Source organism: Camelus bactrianus, chromosome 13 (genome assembly GCF_048773025.1).
Source record: "Camelus bactrianus isolate YW-2024 breed Bactrian camel chromosome 13, ASM4877302v1, whole genome shotgun sequence".
Classification (NCBI taxonomy): Eukaryota; Metazoa; Chordata; class Mammalia; order Artiodactyla; family Camelidae; genus Camelus; species Camelus bactrianus.
Window position 1 is genome coordinate 14,285,526 of NC_133551.1, and position 15,079 is coordinate 14,300,604.

Sequence of the window (15,079 nt, forward strand, 5' to 3'; positions counted from 1 at the left end):
CTCCATCCCAACTGGTGTCTTCCGTTAAAAGAAGCAGAAGGGCTTGTTTCCCAGTGAGTCTTTGTGAGGTGTGGGAGGGGGATGAGGACAAGATGACAGCTGGTCACAGGAAATGTGGGGGAGCCAAGCAGGAAAAGCGCATGGTGGCTGCTGTGAGAGATGTAGCTGTTAGAGGGTTTCATGGGCCCACATGGGATCCCCTCTTAGAAATACCTGGGGAGAGAGGGAAGGGGCCCAGGGGAAAAGGCTCGGTTCCTGCTTCTGTGTGTGTGTGTGTGTGTGTGTGTGTGTGTGTGTGTGTGTGTGTGTGTGTGTGTGTGTGTGTGTGTGTGTGAACACCAGGAGGGTGGAGTGGAAGTTTATGTGTGCCTTTGGAATTTGAGCAGAACTTTAAAGAAACCTCATTTCCTAGATTGGAGGCCTGGTCTTTGAACCAGACAATCGAGGGTCAAGGAAACCTATAGAAAACATACTGGGAAAGTAAGTATTTATTATTTTGTTCCTATGTCTCCCATGTGGGGGTATTTTTGCTCACGCTCTGGGTCTGCAGGACACACTACCTTGCCAGTGTGGCCTCAGTGTGGATCTTCCAAATGCCTCAGGGCTGCACAGCTGAGCTGGATCACCGGTAAAGTTCCCCAAGCTCACAAAGACATGTTCCACCAATTCAGCTATATAGAAGGTTTCCTTTTATAAATCTAACAGTGGGGTCCATAATCTTCCTTCTTCTTCTTTTTTGTATCTAGAAATCTCTTTTAAAGTAAGTAATATTTATTAGTTTTTATTTTATTGCACTAAATCAATAATTTAAAAAATTAATTTAGGACAACACTTTGTAAAGGTCTTTGTTTAATTATGAACAATTCTATATGTAGCTTGTAAAAATAACTGATAATAAAATATTTGATCAGAAATTTCCATTCAGATTACAAAAAAATATTTACCATCTTATATAGTTAAATTTCCTTCTGGTGGCAAATGTGTTACACAAGAGCCCACAATGGTCTAGAAATAGATGTTTCTTTTAGAAAATCAACTGTATTGTGCTCTGGGTGGTTTGAATTTGACTGATGATGAGGAAAATTTCTTTGATGAAAAGATTGAAATCTGGATATTTTCCCATAGATATTTTGCCTTTGTTTTATAAAGAAGTTGGTGCATTTAACTTGTGTTTTGGTACCTTGGGGATGACATTATTTCCTGATAGGAGGAAATGCCTTCTTTTTTTTTTAATAGGAAAAAGTTCTCAAGTGCCCTGCCCACATCCCTTGGATTGAGACAGGAGGGAAGGGCACAACTGTTGGAGGAATGACACAGCCATTGAGGACAGGACAAACTGCTCAGAACCAAGATGGCGGGAGATCCGACTTGCAGCAGACCTGGAGCCTCATGACACACCCACAGGCGCCATGACAGTTCCTAGGCTAATCACAAAAGGTAAAAAAGTGGGCGGGGTCCCAATTCCTGGAACTCTCCACCCTTTCCCCCAAAATAGTTGGAATAATCCTCCTACTTGTTAGCATATGAAATTACCGGGCTCATAAAATCTAACTACCTGTACCTCGTGGTGGCGCTCTCCCTTGCCTTTTGAGGTGGCCCTTTCTGCCTGTGGAGTGTGTATCTCCTAAGCTGCTCTCCGTTCTGGGTGAGACAGAGCACACTCTGTGTATTGAATGTGTGTTTCCCTGGATAAACTTACTTTCACTTTACCATGCCTGGCACTTGAATTCTTTCCTGAGCAAGGCAAGAACCTACTTTCCAGCAACAGGACTCCACTATTTCAATAAACTTCAAGATTTCCAACTGCCTGTGTCTCTCTCTTCATGTTTGAGAACTGTCTCCAAAACTGAGAAAAGCTGCCACGGAGCAGGCAGGAAGTGCGGGAGAATTAGCAGTAGTCGGGAACAGTCCTCAGCGCATGACTAACGGGGACTGGCGTGTAAATACCCCAGCTCAGTGCCCACGTGGGTAGGATAATTCTGACATCGGTGTTTGTACAGTTGCTTACGGTTTCCTTGTGGGCTTGAGCTGCAGCGTCGCTCATGACAGTAGTTGCCTTAATGATCCACTCTCAAATTAATTAAACCAATAAGTTATTAGACTGAGGTGGTTTTAAGGCCTTTGTTAGCAGATCAAAACCTAAGCTGTAATGCCCCAAGGTTAAGAAAATGAAACTAAGGACAACAAATCGCAAACAGTGAATCAGTCTTTCCCAAATAACACAGCCACGTAAGCTACAGCAAGTCATACAATTGCTTTTGCTTCTCTATAAAAGCCTTCCCTCTAGCTTCTGTCAGTGGAGCACTCCTAACCACTTCTGTTTTGGCACACCACAATTCAAATCCGTTTTTTGCCCCAATAAGCTCTTAAACTTTTGAATATGCCTCTGTTTGTCTTTGAACAACCCTTTGTTAGCTGCCTTCCATAGGAGAGGAAAAATTCTCCCATCTACCCTTCTAGGTTCTGTGGCTGGTCTAAGAATTAAATTGACAGAAGACGAATTAGCAGGGGAAAATTTTTAAATTACCCACCTGCACATCAGTTTGACAAGTCTTATATTCCATCCTGAGGTAAGGAAAGCAATAGGGGTTTGGACTTCTGCGGAAGATGGGGGGAAGAGGCAGTTCACTGGAAGGTAAGAGAAGGAAATGAATGGTAAATAAATTTTGCCTTGCTTTGCAGATAATTCTCTTGGGTGAAAAAAGTTATCTCTGACAGTCGCTCACTTCTTGGTACAAGTACTCTTTCTAATGGAAATTTCCTTTATAAACGTAGAATTCCCTCACAAATGGGGAAATTCATACTTTCTTTTAGACAGCTAAAGAGGAGTTAAGCACGTCTACTGAGTCTGCTGGGGTTTGATTGCCTCCAGCTCAAAATCACCCACCTGCCAAAGGGGCGTATTCTTTTTTAGCGGAAGGGCATGTTCAGGGCCCCTTCACTTAGCTGTGTCACTTCCCCACTTCCCTTCCAGTAGTCCTTGTACCTCCAAAGTAAGCTACTTGTGCTCAGACCCTTGTCTTAGGGTCCACTTCTGGGGAACTCAACCTAAGACAGTTCTGTTTGTTAAAAATGGGATCATTCTGCTGTTTCAAATTCTGTTAAATGCTGGTAGAGTGTCAAAGCATAATTTTCAAACTATTAAAAAGATGATAATTCTCAAACAGTAGATAACATATGTCAGGGTTTTATTTAATTCATTGATGAGGGAACTGGCAGAATAACAAAGCTGATTCAATGTATAGTGTCAGTAGAAAAAGGAATGCTGAGTAAGACTGCTAAATTAGATCTAAAATTAATGTCCTGCTGCAGGGCAGTAACTTCATAACCTTTGAGTTATACTATCACTTAGAGGAACAGATATCATCATAGCATCAGCTTTTCTGCAGAGATAAACTCTAACTTTATAGGCTTATAAGAGATCTGAGCCCCTGATCAGTTGGTAATGTAGGGGAACAGAATCTGCCATTCCAGACTGTGTCTCTTTGGTCTGAAGATGAATTTAGGCTGATTATTTTTAAGACCGAGAAGACTCAGGAATCTTTGATCTTCCCCCTAGCTTCCTAAAAGAAGGGAAATACAGGACCTGTTGCAGGAAAGGAGCTATTGCCACAGATAACTATAGTGTGAGCTAGGTTCTCTCTCTCTATATATATAGTGTGAACTATAGCGAAGAAACTAGAAAGTCTGTTTATTAAAATTCCTTTCCATGTCCCACCATCTCTTCATGGCCTAGCAAACATTTGTTTACCAAACATACTTTTCCGTCTCTATGTAAATTACCTCCCTCCCTTTTGAAGTCACAACTACCCCCAACCTCTTCTTTTGTCTTTAGCTGAAGATGGTATTTAAGGTGAGGGCTTAAGCCATTTTGGCGAACTACTCAGTTTTCCTGTGTCTCTTACATGCACACATGTTATCAACCTTTTGTTTCATTTTTTTCCTGATAATCTATGTTATGTCAATTTAATTCTTAGGCCTCCAGAAGAACCTAGGAGGGTAGAGGAAAATGTCTTCCTGCCCAAAAGTAATGGTTAATCAAATAATGTTACATACCACATGGGCTTATTAGAAAATGCCTGAACATGATCAAAAGGTTACCCATTAATCTTTTTCACTTACTTCCAAGTTTCTAATCATTTTTCTGAACAACAAGAAAATGTTTAGGATGGTTTTTAAGTAATCTACAGGCTAATGAATTCAACATTCTTAGTGGTAGGTCAGTAAGTTGTGAAATGTATATGGTTTTAATGTATTTTAAAATGTTAATTTTACTTGTTTGGGACCAAAATATACTTTAAAGACATTTTTTTAAATAAGAAATGCTGCACATTTTGATACAGATATTTAAAAAGTATAACATAGACTATCAAAAAACAAACTTCCCCTCTTCTGTAGGGATTTGGTCTTTTCTGTTTCAATTTTTATTAATTGTACCTAGTATTTTTGTGAAATTACCTGTAAATTATAGATCTGGAAACTGGTTACAGGTGTATTGTCTCCAGATTTCCCTTACTGGTACAGGGTCTTTGTGAAAATATCAATTATACTAGTTTTAAAAACAAGACAACAGACCCCAAATAAAGTCACTTATGCTAAGTGCAATGTCATCAAACCAAAACTTAATTAGAGTTTCAGCCCTCCCAGAAATGGAATCTTAAACCAGTCAATCAGGAATCACCCGATCAGCACTAGTGAGGTAATTTGCCTGATAGACTCCTGCCACCCCCTAAATGAAAGTAATCTTGCAATAATCAATCCACCTTTTGGGGCTAGTATAACTTCCTTATTCCTACTCCCTTCTGCCTGTGAAAGTCCGTCATTTTCTCCAGCTCCTTGGAGCTCCTTTCTGTCTGCTAGGTTGGGTGCTACTCCATTCATGAATCATTGAATAAAGCCAATGAGATCACTATAGAGGTCTAAAAGTAAATAAATAACCCAGGACATCTATCACCACCCTCTGAAAATTGTCCTTTTCTTGGTTTTATCTTAAAAGAATCCAAATGGACTTCTTTAAGATCACAGTATGTTTTCTTTCTCACGTCAAATTATGATCAATGACGTAAAAAGATGAAGATAATCTTCCTTCCACTCTGCCTTGTTAGGGAGCCCTGAAGGGTTGTCCCATTATCAGCTTAACAAGACCCACCTGCAACACTCAGTTGGAAAACTCGGAAAAGATAAGCAAGGAGCATCCTCTGCTCTCAGATACCAGAGGATCTGGAGTGGAAAACCTTTGCATATTATCAGAAATTAAGAGGAGGTAGTTTAAGAGACATTCTCAAAGGCTGAGTTCAAATAGGCTCTTTCTTCTCTTCCTCATTCTTTTTGAAAGCCAGCATCTCTGAATGCTGGCAGGAGACAGGAGCATTCTCTCTTTGTAAATTGAATGACCTGATTTTTATCTCTAGTTGAATTCCAGAAGGAAGCATGATGTCATTTCAACCACTGGCCAACAAACTTCTTGCTTAATGAGCACTTTGAGCTTACTGGCAGCCAAGAAGGCCTTTGTTTACAGTGCTTAGAAACAGAGGTCAAAGATCCTCTTTCTCAGACTTTAAGAAACAAAGGATCAGGCTTGCTAACCAGCCCCTGTCTGTAAGCAAGTTTCAGACAATGGCAGACAGATAAATACAGCAGGCTCCCCAAAAGGTTGTAAAGTCCAAGAGGTCAATAGGACAGGAGAGAGAGAGCGCTGGACTGCCATCGAAGACGGGTTTTCTGCCTCATTATGGTACACAAGTCTTCCCTGTCTGACCCCAAGTGGAGGTGGAGTTTCAGCCCAGCACCCTGGGGCAGGTGTGGGCCACTCCCCTGCCCCCCGAGGCACTGCCTCCTGCACTGTGCTTCCCCCCTGCTCCCCCCCTTGGCCCCCACCGGATTCCCTCAGCTGTTGGAGCGGCTGCGAAGGGTATGGATGGCCTCCACCCACTGGCAGCTGTCGAGATGTGTTCTGTGGGTGGAGGCGGATCTCTGGAACTCTGGTTACTAACTACTGAGGCCAATACCAGCAATAGAAGCAGAGAAAAGGTGCAGTGTGTTGACTCCTACTTGTGGTACATACTAAATTATGTATTAGGCCAAAAGGCTGAATATTAAGGGAAACACACTGAAGCCCATTCTCCAGTAGGAATACTGAAATCCTCTGATAATTTTTCTTTTTCAAAAAACTTTATAGAGCTGAGATGCAATAAACTATGCGTGATTAAAGTATACAATTTGATTAGTTTTGACATATGTATATGCTTGTGAAAATTCATCACCACTGGCAGGGTGGTGAGTCACCTCCGAAAGCTTCCTCCTGCCTCTGTGTAAGTCCTCCTTTCCACGGCCAGCCCTTCCTCAACTCCCATTTCCCCATCCCCATGCGATCACAGCTGCTTTCTGTCACTAGAATTTATTTTGGATTTCCTAGAGTTTCATGTAAGTGGACTTATATGCCCTTTTTCATCTGGTCCCCTTCACTCCGCATCTTACCCATGTCGTTGTGTGTATCAGTAGTTCATCCCTTTATTCCTGAGTCGCATTCCGTTTGTGTTATACCTCAGTTTGTTTCTCTGTTCACCTACTGATGGATATTTGGGTTCTTTCCAGCTTGGTATTATTACAAATAAACCTACTATGGAGACAAATGCCACAAATACGTCTCCTACTAAGACTGGTACACTGTTTATGTAGCAGTCCTAGTATGGACAGATGTTTTAATTTATCTTGAGTAAATACCTAGGAGTGATCTGGTTGAGTCATATAGTTTAACTTTTAAAGACACTGCCAAACTCCTTTCCCAAGGGACTGCGTTATTTTATATCCTCCCAGAAGGGCGTGAGGGTCCCAGTTCTTCAGCATTCCCATAAACTGTTGGTATGGTCAGTCTTTTTAATTTTGGGCATTCTAAAAGGTAGGTGTGCTTTTATCTTTTAAATTCTATACGTGAATTAGAAATGATTTATAACTCACAGTGACAGTATTCTAATATTCTGTATTTGTCTATGTATTTCCCTTTACCAGAGAGCTTTATATTTTTCTCCTCTTTCATGTTGCTGTCTCGCATCCTTTGGTTTCAGCTTGAAGGACTCTCTTAAGCAATTCTTGTAAGTGTAGGTCTAGTGATGATGACCCCCTCTGCTTCTGTTTTTCTGGGAAATTCTTTACTTCTTCAGCTTTGAAGGACAGTTTAGCCAGATATAGAGCATTCTTTGTTGGCAGTTGTTTTAAATCTCAGTGCTTTGACTGTATCATTCCACTCCCTTCTGGTCTGGGATAGTTCTGCTGAGAAATTCGCTCATAATCTCACGGGACCTCCCTTCCTTTCTTGGGAAGCAACTCATCACGTACAAGGAAGCTTCCCAGATAAACGAAGGTTGACGGGGTTTGTCATCACTAGATCCGTTGATGCAGCTGAAATGAAACAGTTTTCCTTACCCATTTCAATGTGGCTCTTCTTGGCTTTGAACCTGCCTTGGGTACTATGACTTCCAGACCGCTTTCTGGCATTCTCATCAAGGCTTTTTGACTGTATACTGTCATTCAGCCAATATCTCTATTGGGGAACAAGTTCTGGGGCTTTCCATTTTGCCATCTTGCTTATGTCACTCCATAATCTGTGCAGCATTTTTGCTAAAAACGTTTAACTTAAATCTAAACACGAGGAAAGGAACAAATCCAGGGAAAATCTGAAGACAATTAGCATGAATATTTCAAAAATGGTAATGTCATAAAAGTCCCCTACTCCCTACCAAAAAAAAAAAAAAAAAAAAAGCAGAGAGAGCGCTTAGATTAAAGAAGGCAAAAGATGTATGATCGTTGATTAAGTGTTTGAAGCTTGATTGGATTCTGGATCTTTAAGGCAGACACAGAAATCATTTTGGGGATAATTAAGGAATTTGGATATCTTCTGCTTATTTAAAATCCACGATAAATGTCTTAGGTGTGATAATGGTATGGCAAATATACAGAAGCATGCCCTTGCTCCTTGGAGATGCAGGCTAAAATATTTAAGGGGGAAATGCCATGATGTCTACAACACACAGACATCCACAGAATGAGCAGCTATGACAAAATGTCACCCGTTGGTGAATCTATGTGAAGGTTATAAAGATATTCTTTAACATTGTCAATAGATTTAATTTTCAAAATAAAAAGTTGGGAGGGGGGGACCCTATGAGACGTTATTCCTTCCGGTCATCCCCACTTTACAGATGCGAACACTGTGGCTCACAGTGCCTAGAAGGCTTACTCTAGGGCACACAGTAGCAAAGCTGGGGGCTCCACCTGAGGCGAGTCACACAGCTTTTACACTATATTAAAGTGACTTCACAGCACTTGAGGTAGAAATCGTTGCTGCCATTTTTTATCGTGAAGGAATCTGTGGCCCAGAGATTAGATGGAAGCGCCAGGGTCGAGGGGTGTGGGGGGCTTGGCCAGAGCCGCAGCCCTGGGTTTTCTCTGGAGCTTGGTGCTCATGCCATTGTGTGTTGCTGAGAGGGTGAGAGCCAGCGTGCCAGAGAGGAGGAGCTGGTTGACTGATTGGACAGAGGCTAAAAGCTTTACATTTTCTCTCCCTGATAAACTCCCCACCCTTTACCCTGACAAGTATTCCAGAAAGATCTGAGATAGGGCCAGTCATGAGATATGGCAACTCTTGGCTCAGTTTACAGTCTGATGAACACTCCGCGTGTGCTGTTCTCTTTACTTGCGCCCCTCCCCTCCCTGCCCCTGCCCCCACTCCCCAACACTCCCCACCTCCCCCGCCCCACCCCCTCCCTTCCCTCCCCTTGTGCGCTCAGCCCTGCAAGCTTTACTCCTTCTCACCCTCCAGGCCTCATTTTAAACTCCATTTGTTTCAGGAAAATTTTCTTTCCCTATAGGTTAAAACCCCCTTTCTTTCAGAGCTTCCAGTAATCACAGCTAATATTAATTGGGCACCGTGAGTACTGAACACACATAGATTCATTTAGTCCTCAAAACCTGTAAGGTTCATAGGAATATGTCATCCCCTTCTTGTGGTGGAGAAATCAGGGCTTGCAAAGCTTAATTACCTTCCCTAAGTCACACAGCTAGAATTAATTCAAACGCAGGAATCTGGTTCGGAGCCTAAACTTTTAACCACTATATGGTAATTGTTATTAGCACGAGGAACAGTTGGAAGTGTTTGTTAACTGTTTTCCCGAAGCTCCAGGCTTGCTCACTAGTGCATCCTGGCACCTGGCCCGGGGCCTGGTATCACCCCGGAGTCAGAGACCGGAGTCTATCACTTGGCCGCTTACCAACGAGGTGATTCTGGATAGGTCCGCTGACTTTGCAGCGCAGTAGTTTTTGCATCCGAAAAATGAGAATTCAATTATTGTGTGAATTTGTTGCGGCTACGTGGGAAACTGTGCGATGAGCTGAACACCTGCATCAGTGTCGGTTCTGATGGTTTGTTGCACCTGATGGGTGGGTACCTGGAGCATATGGTTCTTCCCAATTCCGAACGAGAAACAAGGCAGAGGCTGTGTCCAGAGAAAAGTCACTCCCTGCCTACGCCGAGCACACCTCCAGGAGAGGCCTGAAATTCTAGGTTAGGCCACAAGAACCTGGCCAAAGAGGCCTGACCGGGGAGGTGGCCAAAGTACCCACCTTGGCTCCTGTCTTTGTGAGCTCTGCTTAGGGTGTGAGACTCAGGGTGTCTGTGGAACTGAGGGCTAGTCTGGGGCTGAAGCAATACGTGGGAACAGTGCTGGGCAGAATCCAGGAGCAGGAATGCAATGAAACCACCGTCCCTGTCGCTGGTGGATGTAGCCGACATCCAGGTTCTTGTCCTGTGCCAGAAAGAATTCAGAGACAACATGCGGCGGTTAAGAAAGTAAAGTGAGGATTTATTAGGGGAGAGATAGCGCACCCTCAAGGGGAGAGCGGGCAGGCTCAGGCGAGCGGCTGCCCTGAGTTTCTTTGGCAAGTTGGTTACATGGGGTGTAGAAATGAATGGGCTGAATACTGATTGGGGACGGAAGGGTTTGGAGTGTATTCCCTGATTTTCATACCAACTCCACCTCCCCGAAGGGAGGAGGGATTTTTGTCCTTATTTAGTCTGGGTCAGAAGTGTCACGGCCTCAGTGCATGATGGGTACTTCTAATCTGCAAGGCTAATTTTATTGTAATGAGGGCATAATGAGCAAAAGGTTACATTCAGACACTAGAGATTCCCGCCTTTTCCCACCCTTTCTTTGTTGGCCTCCAGGCGGCTCATCACCCCAAAAGGTGTGACCACTTAGCTCAGAGGTTCCTGCTTTTCTTTCTCTGCCCAGGGACCCCTGTTGTTTACATGATATATGGTTTCCTGCATTTGGCCTGTGCCCGTCCTTTCGGCCCAGTTCCTGCCATTTGGCCTGCGTCCCCCTTTCTCTGCTCATATCTAGCTGTCTGCCTGCCCTAACATCCCCAGTAATGGGCACAGCCACTCAGCCGTGAGGGAGGATCTGACAGACAGACCGAGGGCTCTGCAGAGAGTATGCTGTGAGCACTAGGAACTTTGTTCCCTACACATGCCCTCTTCTAACTGCCCATGGGCCACTGCCCTCTGCTCAGACACAGGGTTTGTAAGCCCAGGACAAGCAGGTAATGATGAGGAATGATGATTAGGCCCATCCTTAATGCTGTTGGGGAAATAAATAAAACAAAATAAAGAAATCCTGGGAAAACTTGGGCTCGCTTGCATCAAGCCTGAAAGTTAAGCTAGTTCTTAGCACATATTTCTTAGTTGTCTCTGTCTATGAGTCGTAGGTTACTTACAAGTTTGGCAGGATTCTGGAACGATTATTAAACAGAAGTTTTGAGAAGACTAAGAAAAGAAAGTGGCACGGCTCTGAGCCAGGATGAGTGAGGCAGGAACGAACGATGCCCTTACTGAAGGGGTTGCATGGGACCATGGGAAGCTGCAGAAGAGATCCCCGTTCTCATCCAGTCGCGCCTTTCATTTCCCTTTTCCTGTCTAGATGACTTAGTTTGCTCCCCATTACATGTACAGGCATCGTAGGTCCTCAGGTTGCTGATGCAGGAACTCCCTGATCAGCCCTGTGGCTGTGAGGCCATGAAGCGGCCACACTTGATTCTTACATGCAGATCTCAGTACATCAAGCAGGCAGCTGTTCATTACCCAGACCAGACTATTATCAGTGTAACATGTTTCCTTGCTGTTTTCTAAGGGGAGAAGCTATGTCGCAGTGAAGTTTAGTGACTCATGTCAGGTCACACAGCATTCAGTGCCAAAACTCCAAACGGGGTCTGCTCCCAGGGTTCCCCATCCCTGGGGACTCACCTTTGTAGCAACTGACATCTGACTGTGCGTGTCTCTTCAAGGAACAGCAGGAGGCAGAGCCTGAGCAAGAACAGACGTGTGTTTCATCTCTGTTGGTGAGAGACGGGTCCACAAAAGTGCATCCAGCAAGGAGATGCTAACGGCTTAGTACAACCTCACAACTCAGGCAACTCCTTACCACCTGGACATTAACGGCTGCAATTAGTTTACACCTTGGTCTGACCCTCAGAAGATCTGCCAAGTGCTGTCCTGCCCCACAGAAGCTATTTTGCTGCCAAAGAAGAAAAGGCCATTTCTTGCCACTGAATTCACAGGGGGAAGCAATTCTTTCTAATAGGTCTGGAATCTGAACTTTCATAAAAGGCACCTTATCTCCCGACTTTCTCATATGTCTTCATCTGTTCCATTGACTCCCTTTGATGGAATGTACCAGCAGGCGCTGCAAAGTGCTTTTTAATACTTTAGTAAACAGTCGAGAGAGGAACCTCATTACAGACAAAGTGAGAAGTGAAGTTGGACAGCCCATTTATCTTACTCAAGATGAAATAAGGGCTATTGTTCAATTAGGCTAAAATAAAATCTCTCATGTTTCTTTCCTAATGTCTTGTTTGGGGGCAGCCGTGTGGGGGTGGGGGAAGTGAGTGGCAGGATGAGTGAGCTTCTGAAATATTGCCCAAGAATGTGACAACAGGAAAATATCCTCTTTTGAGGAGGGGCAATGGGTGTTGGAGGGAGGGGAACGGACCTCGGCAGCTGCTCCTACAGAAGTTGCTTTGCTTTGGTTTCTGCTGGCATGTCCAATTAGGAAGCTGGGGCTTGGGATGTTTAGGGGTCCATGGGGGAGGGCCAGCTCAAGTCCTTCTTCAGTGCTGGCCACGGAACTTCAATTAGCATTCCTCAGGACAGAAGAGGGAGGAGGTGGGGCGGGTGGCAGAGGGCTATTGCTGGGGCCTTAGGAAGGAGGAATCGAGTGTCTGTTTGATCCTAACTTAAAATGTATGAAGACCGTACATCTGTTCTCCTTTAGCCATTAATCATAGCAATTTTTTTTTTGGTTGATTTTTAGTGGGGATGGAGGAGGAAAAGGGTCGTGGTGCAGGCATTGGAGAAAGGATGGTGGCAGAGGAGGAGAGAAATAAAGCTTGTCTTGGCCACAGCTTGCACCTGACTCTTTCTCAGCTGCTCTGCTGGTTAAGAGAATGTTTTAGTTATTTTTTCCCCTCAGATACATATTTATTCTCAAAAACATGGACGGAAAAATCCCATTTTTGCTTCCAGACTGTTAATCTGGCAGAAGGTTAAAATCTTTGCTCCGAGATCCCTCTCCCCACATCCCACAACCCCTGCCCCTAACTTTTTCTGCTTTGCTTGAATCAGATCAAATGTAGCCTGAGATATCTGATACATTTAAAAAGGAAAGAAAGAAAGAAAGAAAGAAAGAAAGAAAGAAAGAAAGAAAGAAAGAAAGAAAGAAAGAAAGAAAGGAAGGAAGGAAGGAAGGAAGGAAGGAAGGAAGGAAGGAAGGAAGAAAGGAAGGAAGGAAGAAAGAAAAGAAGAAAGAAAGAGGCAGCCAGAAGGAAAGCCCAGGTTCTGGCTCATTCATTCGACGTTTCAGAACTTTCAGGGACAAACATCCCTCCTGCCCTCAGTGCTGATCTCATTTTAACACGATGTCCAGCATCATAAGTACTGATGTTCGGTCAGCAGGCCCTGGGTCCCATCCACAATGTCCATGGAGGCACTTGGTCCTCGCCAAAAGGTCCTTGATATTTGGTCCTGTCCGAAACCATTTGTCACAGACCACATGCTCACAGATATTTTAGAAAGGACCAAATTTCCTGCAAGGCTTGTACTTTGTACTATGACTCCAATGTCTTTATAAAAGTTTATCTAGATAAAAATACAACCATTCACCTGTTTCTTCAAAATTTTCTTGTTAGCCTTAGAGAATCATGCAGGAAGGTACTGCAAATGGTATTTTATTCAATTCCTGATTAGGTTCTTAAGCTAAGAGAATTTCACTTCCTCAAGCCTTCCTGCCCTTCAAAGGATAACCAAGCACCCCTGGTTGGGAGGCCAGCAACGTCCCTGTCAGCTGGCCCACAGGACAGCGAAAACCGAAGCAACTGTCACTGCATCACACCTAAATCCAGAAGCTCCGGAGCTATGTCCCAAAGCTGCCTCTCTCGAGCCTCCAGGAAGGAGAAAATGCTTCAGAAATCACTTAGGATACTTTACTCATCATATGTAACAGAGCAGGATGAAAAATCTGGATTCGGTTTATGGAATGGTAAAGAAATAGCACCTCATTGTCGGGGTAGATTAGAGATTAATTTACCAGGAACACACCATAAAGTCACACTAAGAGGCTACTGTGAGGTTCTTCAATAGAGCGATCAGCTACTGAAGGGAAAATTCAACTACTCGAATGTTTGTTGGGGTGGGTACACCAGGGCGAGAGCCAGGCAAGACTCAGAGAGAGGAGCCAAGTGGCCAACTCCCAGTGCCTCCTGAAAATCACGCTTAAATTTCAGAAAATTTGACAGTCCTGGGGGAGGTGATCAGAGCAGCAGCCACTATAACTGCCACCATACGTGTGACTCTCAGCCTCACCTGTGAACTGTGAGCTGCTTGAGAGTAGAAGTCTTGTGTCTCTCGTTTATTTAGTAGATGCACAGAACGTCATAAATTTGGCTGAACCGGCTTGAACTCAGTGAACGGCTTGACATGTCCCACTACTGTAGACTCTAGTACAGCGTGTTCAACTTTTCTAGAAAGTCCAGGAGGAAAACCTCATAAAATGGAAGGCTGAAAATCACCCTGCAAGAAGAAGCGTATTTTCCCATAAATAGTTCTGTCTCTGCAGAGGGGCGTGTGGGCTGTGCTGGGAGGGGAAGTTACTCAGGCTTTTCCAGTTGATAACTTGTTTGACCATCGTTCATCAGTAAGACCACCCAAGTCCAAAGTCAGGTTCTGCATTCACCAGCTCACCCTGAAATTACCCAGTTAGTTTTCCAGGTGACTGTCAACCACAGAGGAGATGCCCTGCTCAGGACTTTCTTTTTCAAGGGGAGAAAAGGTAAAGCTGAAGTCATTTTTCACAAGTTCTTTATTCAAGAGGATTAGAAGTCCTTTCAGAAAACAAAATGAAAATAAATCACAGTAGTCATGGAAAACAGAAAACCAAGGAATTAGGTGAGTAACTGTGAGGGAGTTTCCTAAAACCAAGATGTGGATCAGAAAGCTCTAATGCTTTAGTGGCCAAGTTCATGTGTTGAATTAGACCTCAGGCCACCTCGTAGGACCTCAGGATGGTGGCATCCAACCCACGGAATGACACCCATTGGAGAAAAAGTGACTTTCCATGGGATCTTTACATTATCTTTAAGGGACTCAATTTCTAGATCCTCAATTTCCAACTGTGTCTTTTCCTAAAACTGACCTGCCCAGTCTGTGGTCTGCTGATTCTTCCTACCTCTCTTTTAAATACTTTTCTTTAAATGAAGGACAAACCTCCCACCCATCCTAAATCTTATGAACATGCATTGTCTCAGGGCACCAAACAAGGGGACAATTCCAGGATGCCTTGCTCTTGAGGGAAATCCTATGAGTGCCAGCAGGAAATACGGAAGGGAGACAAACTCTGGGTTGAGACAAACTCACAGCAAGGCTCTGAGGGCTTGCTTATCTATTCACCCATCCATCATCTTCTAGTTAGAATCCAAGAGTGAGATGGTTGTCACAGGACTGGGCATTAAATGCTTATTTGAATGGAAAAATGAA

At 43.8% G+C, this 15,079-nt stretch overlaps 1 long non-coding RNA gene across 1 annotated transcript; it reads left to right on the top strand.

The window, feature by feature from the left end:
* Positions 1–296: 296 nt before the first annotated feature.
* On the top strand, positions 297–11,891 carry LOC141579559 (uncharacterized). The gene is made up of 2 exons (XR_012511136.1): positions 297–1,437; positions 11,338–11,891. It is a non-coding gene; the product is annotated as an uncharacterized LOC141579559 (long non-coding RNA).
* Positions 11,892–15,079: the final 3,188 nt, after the last annotated feature.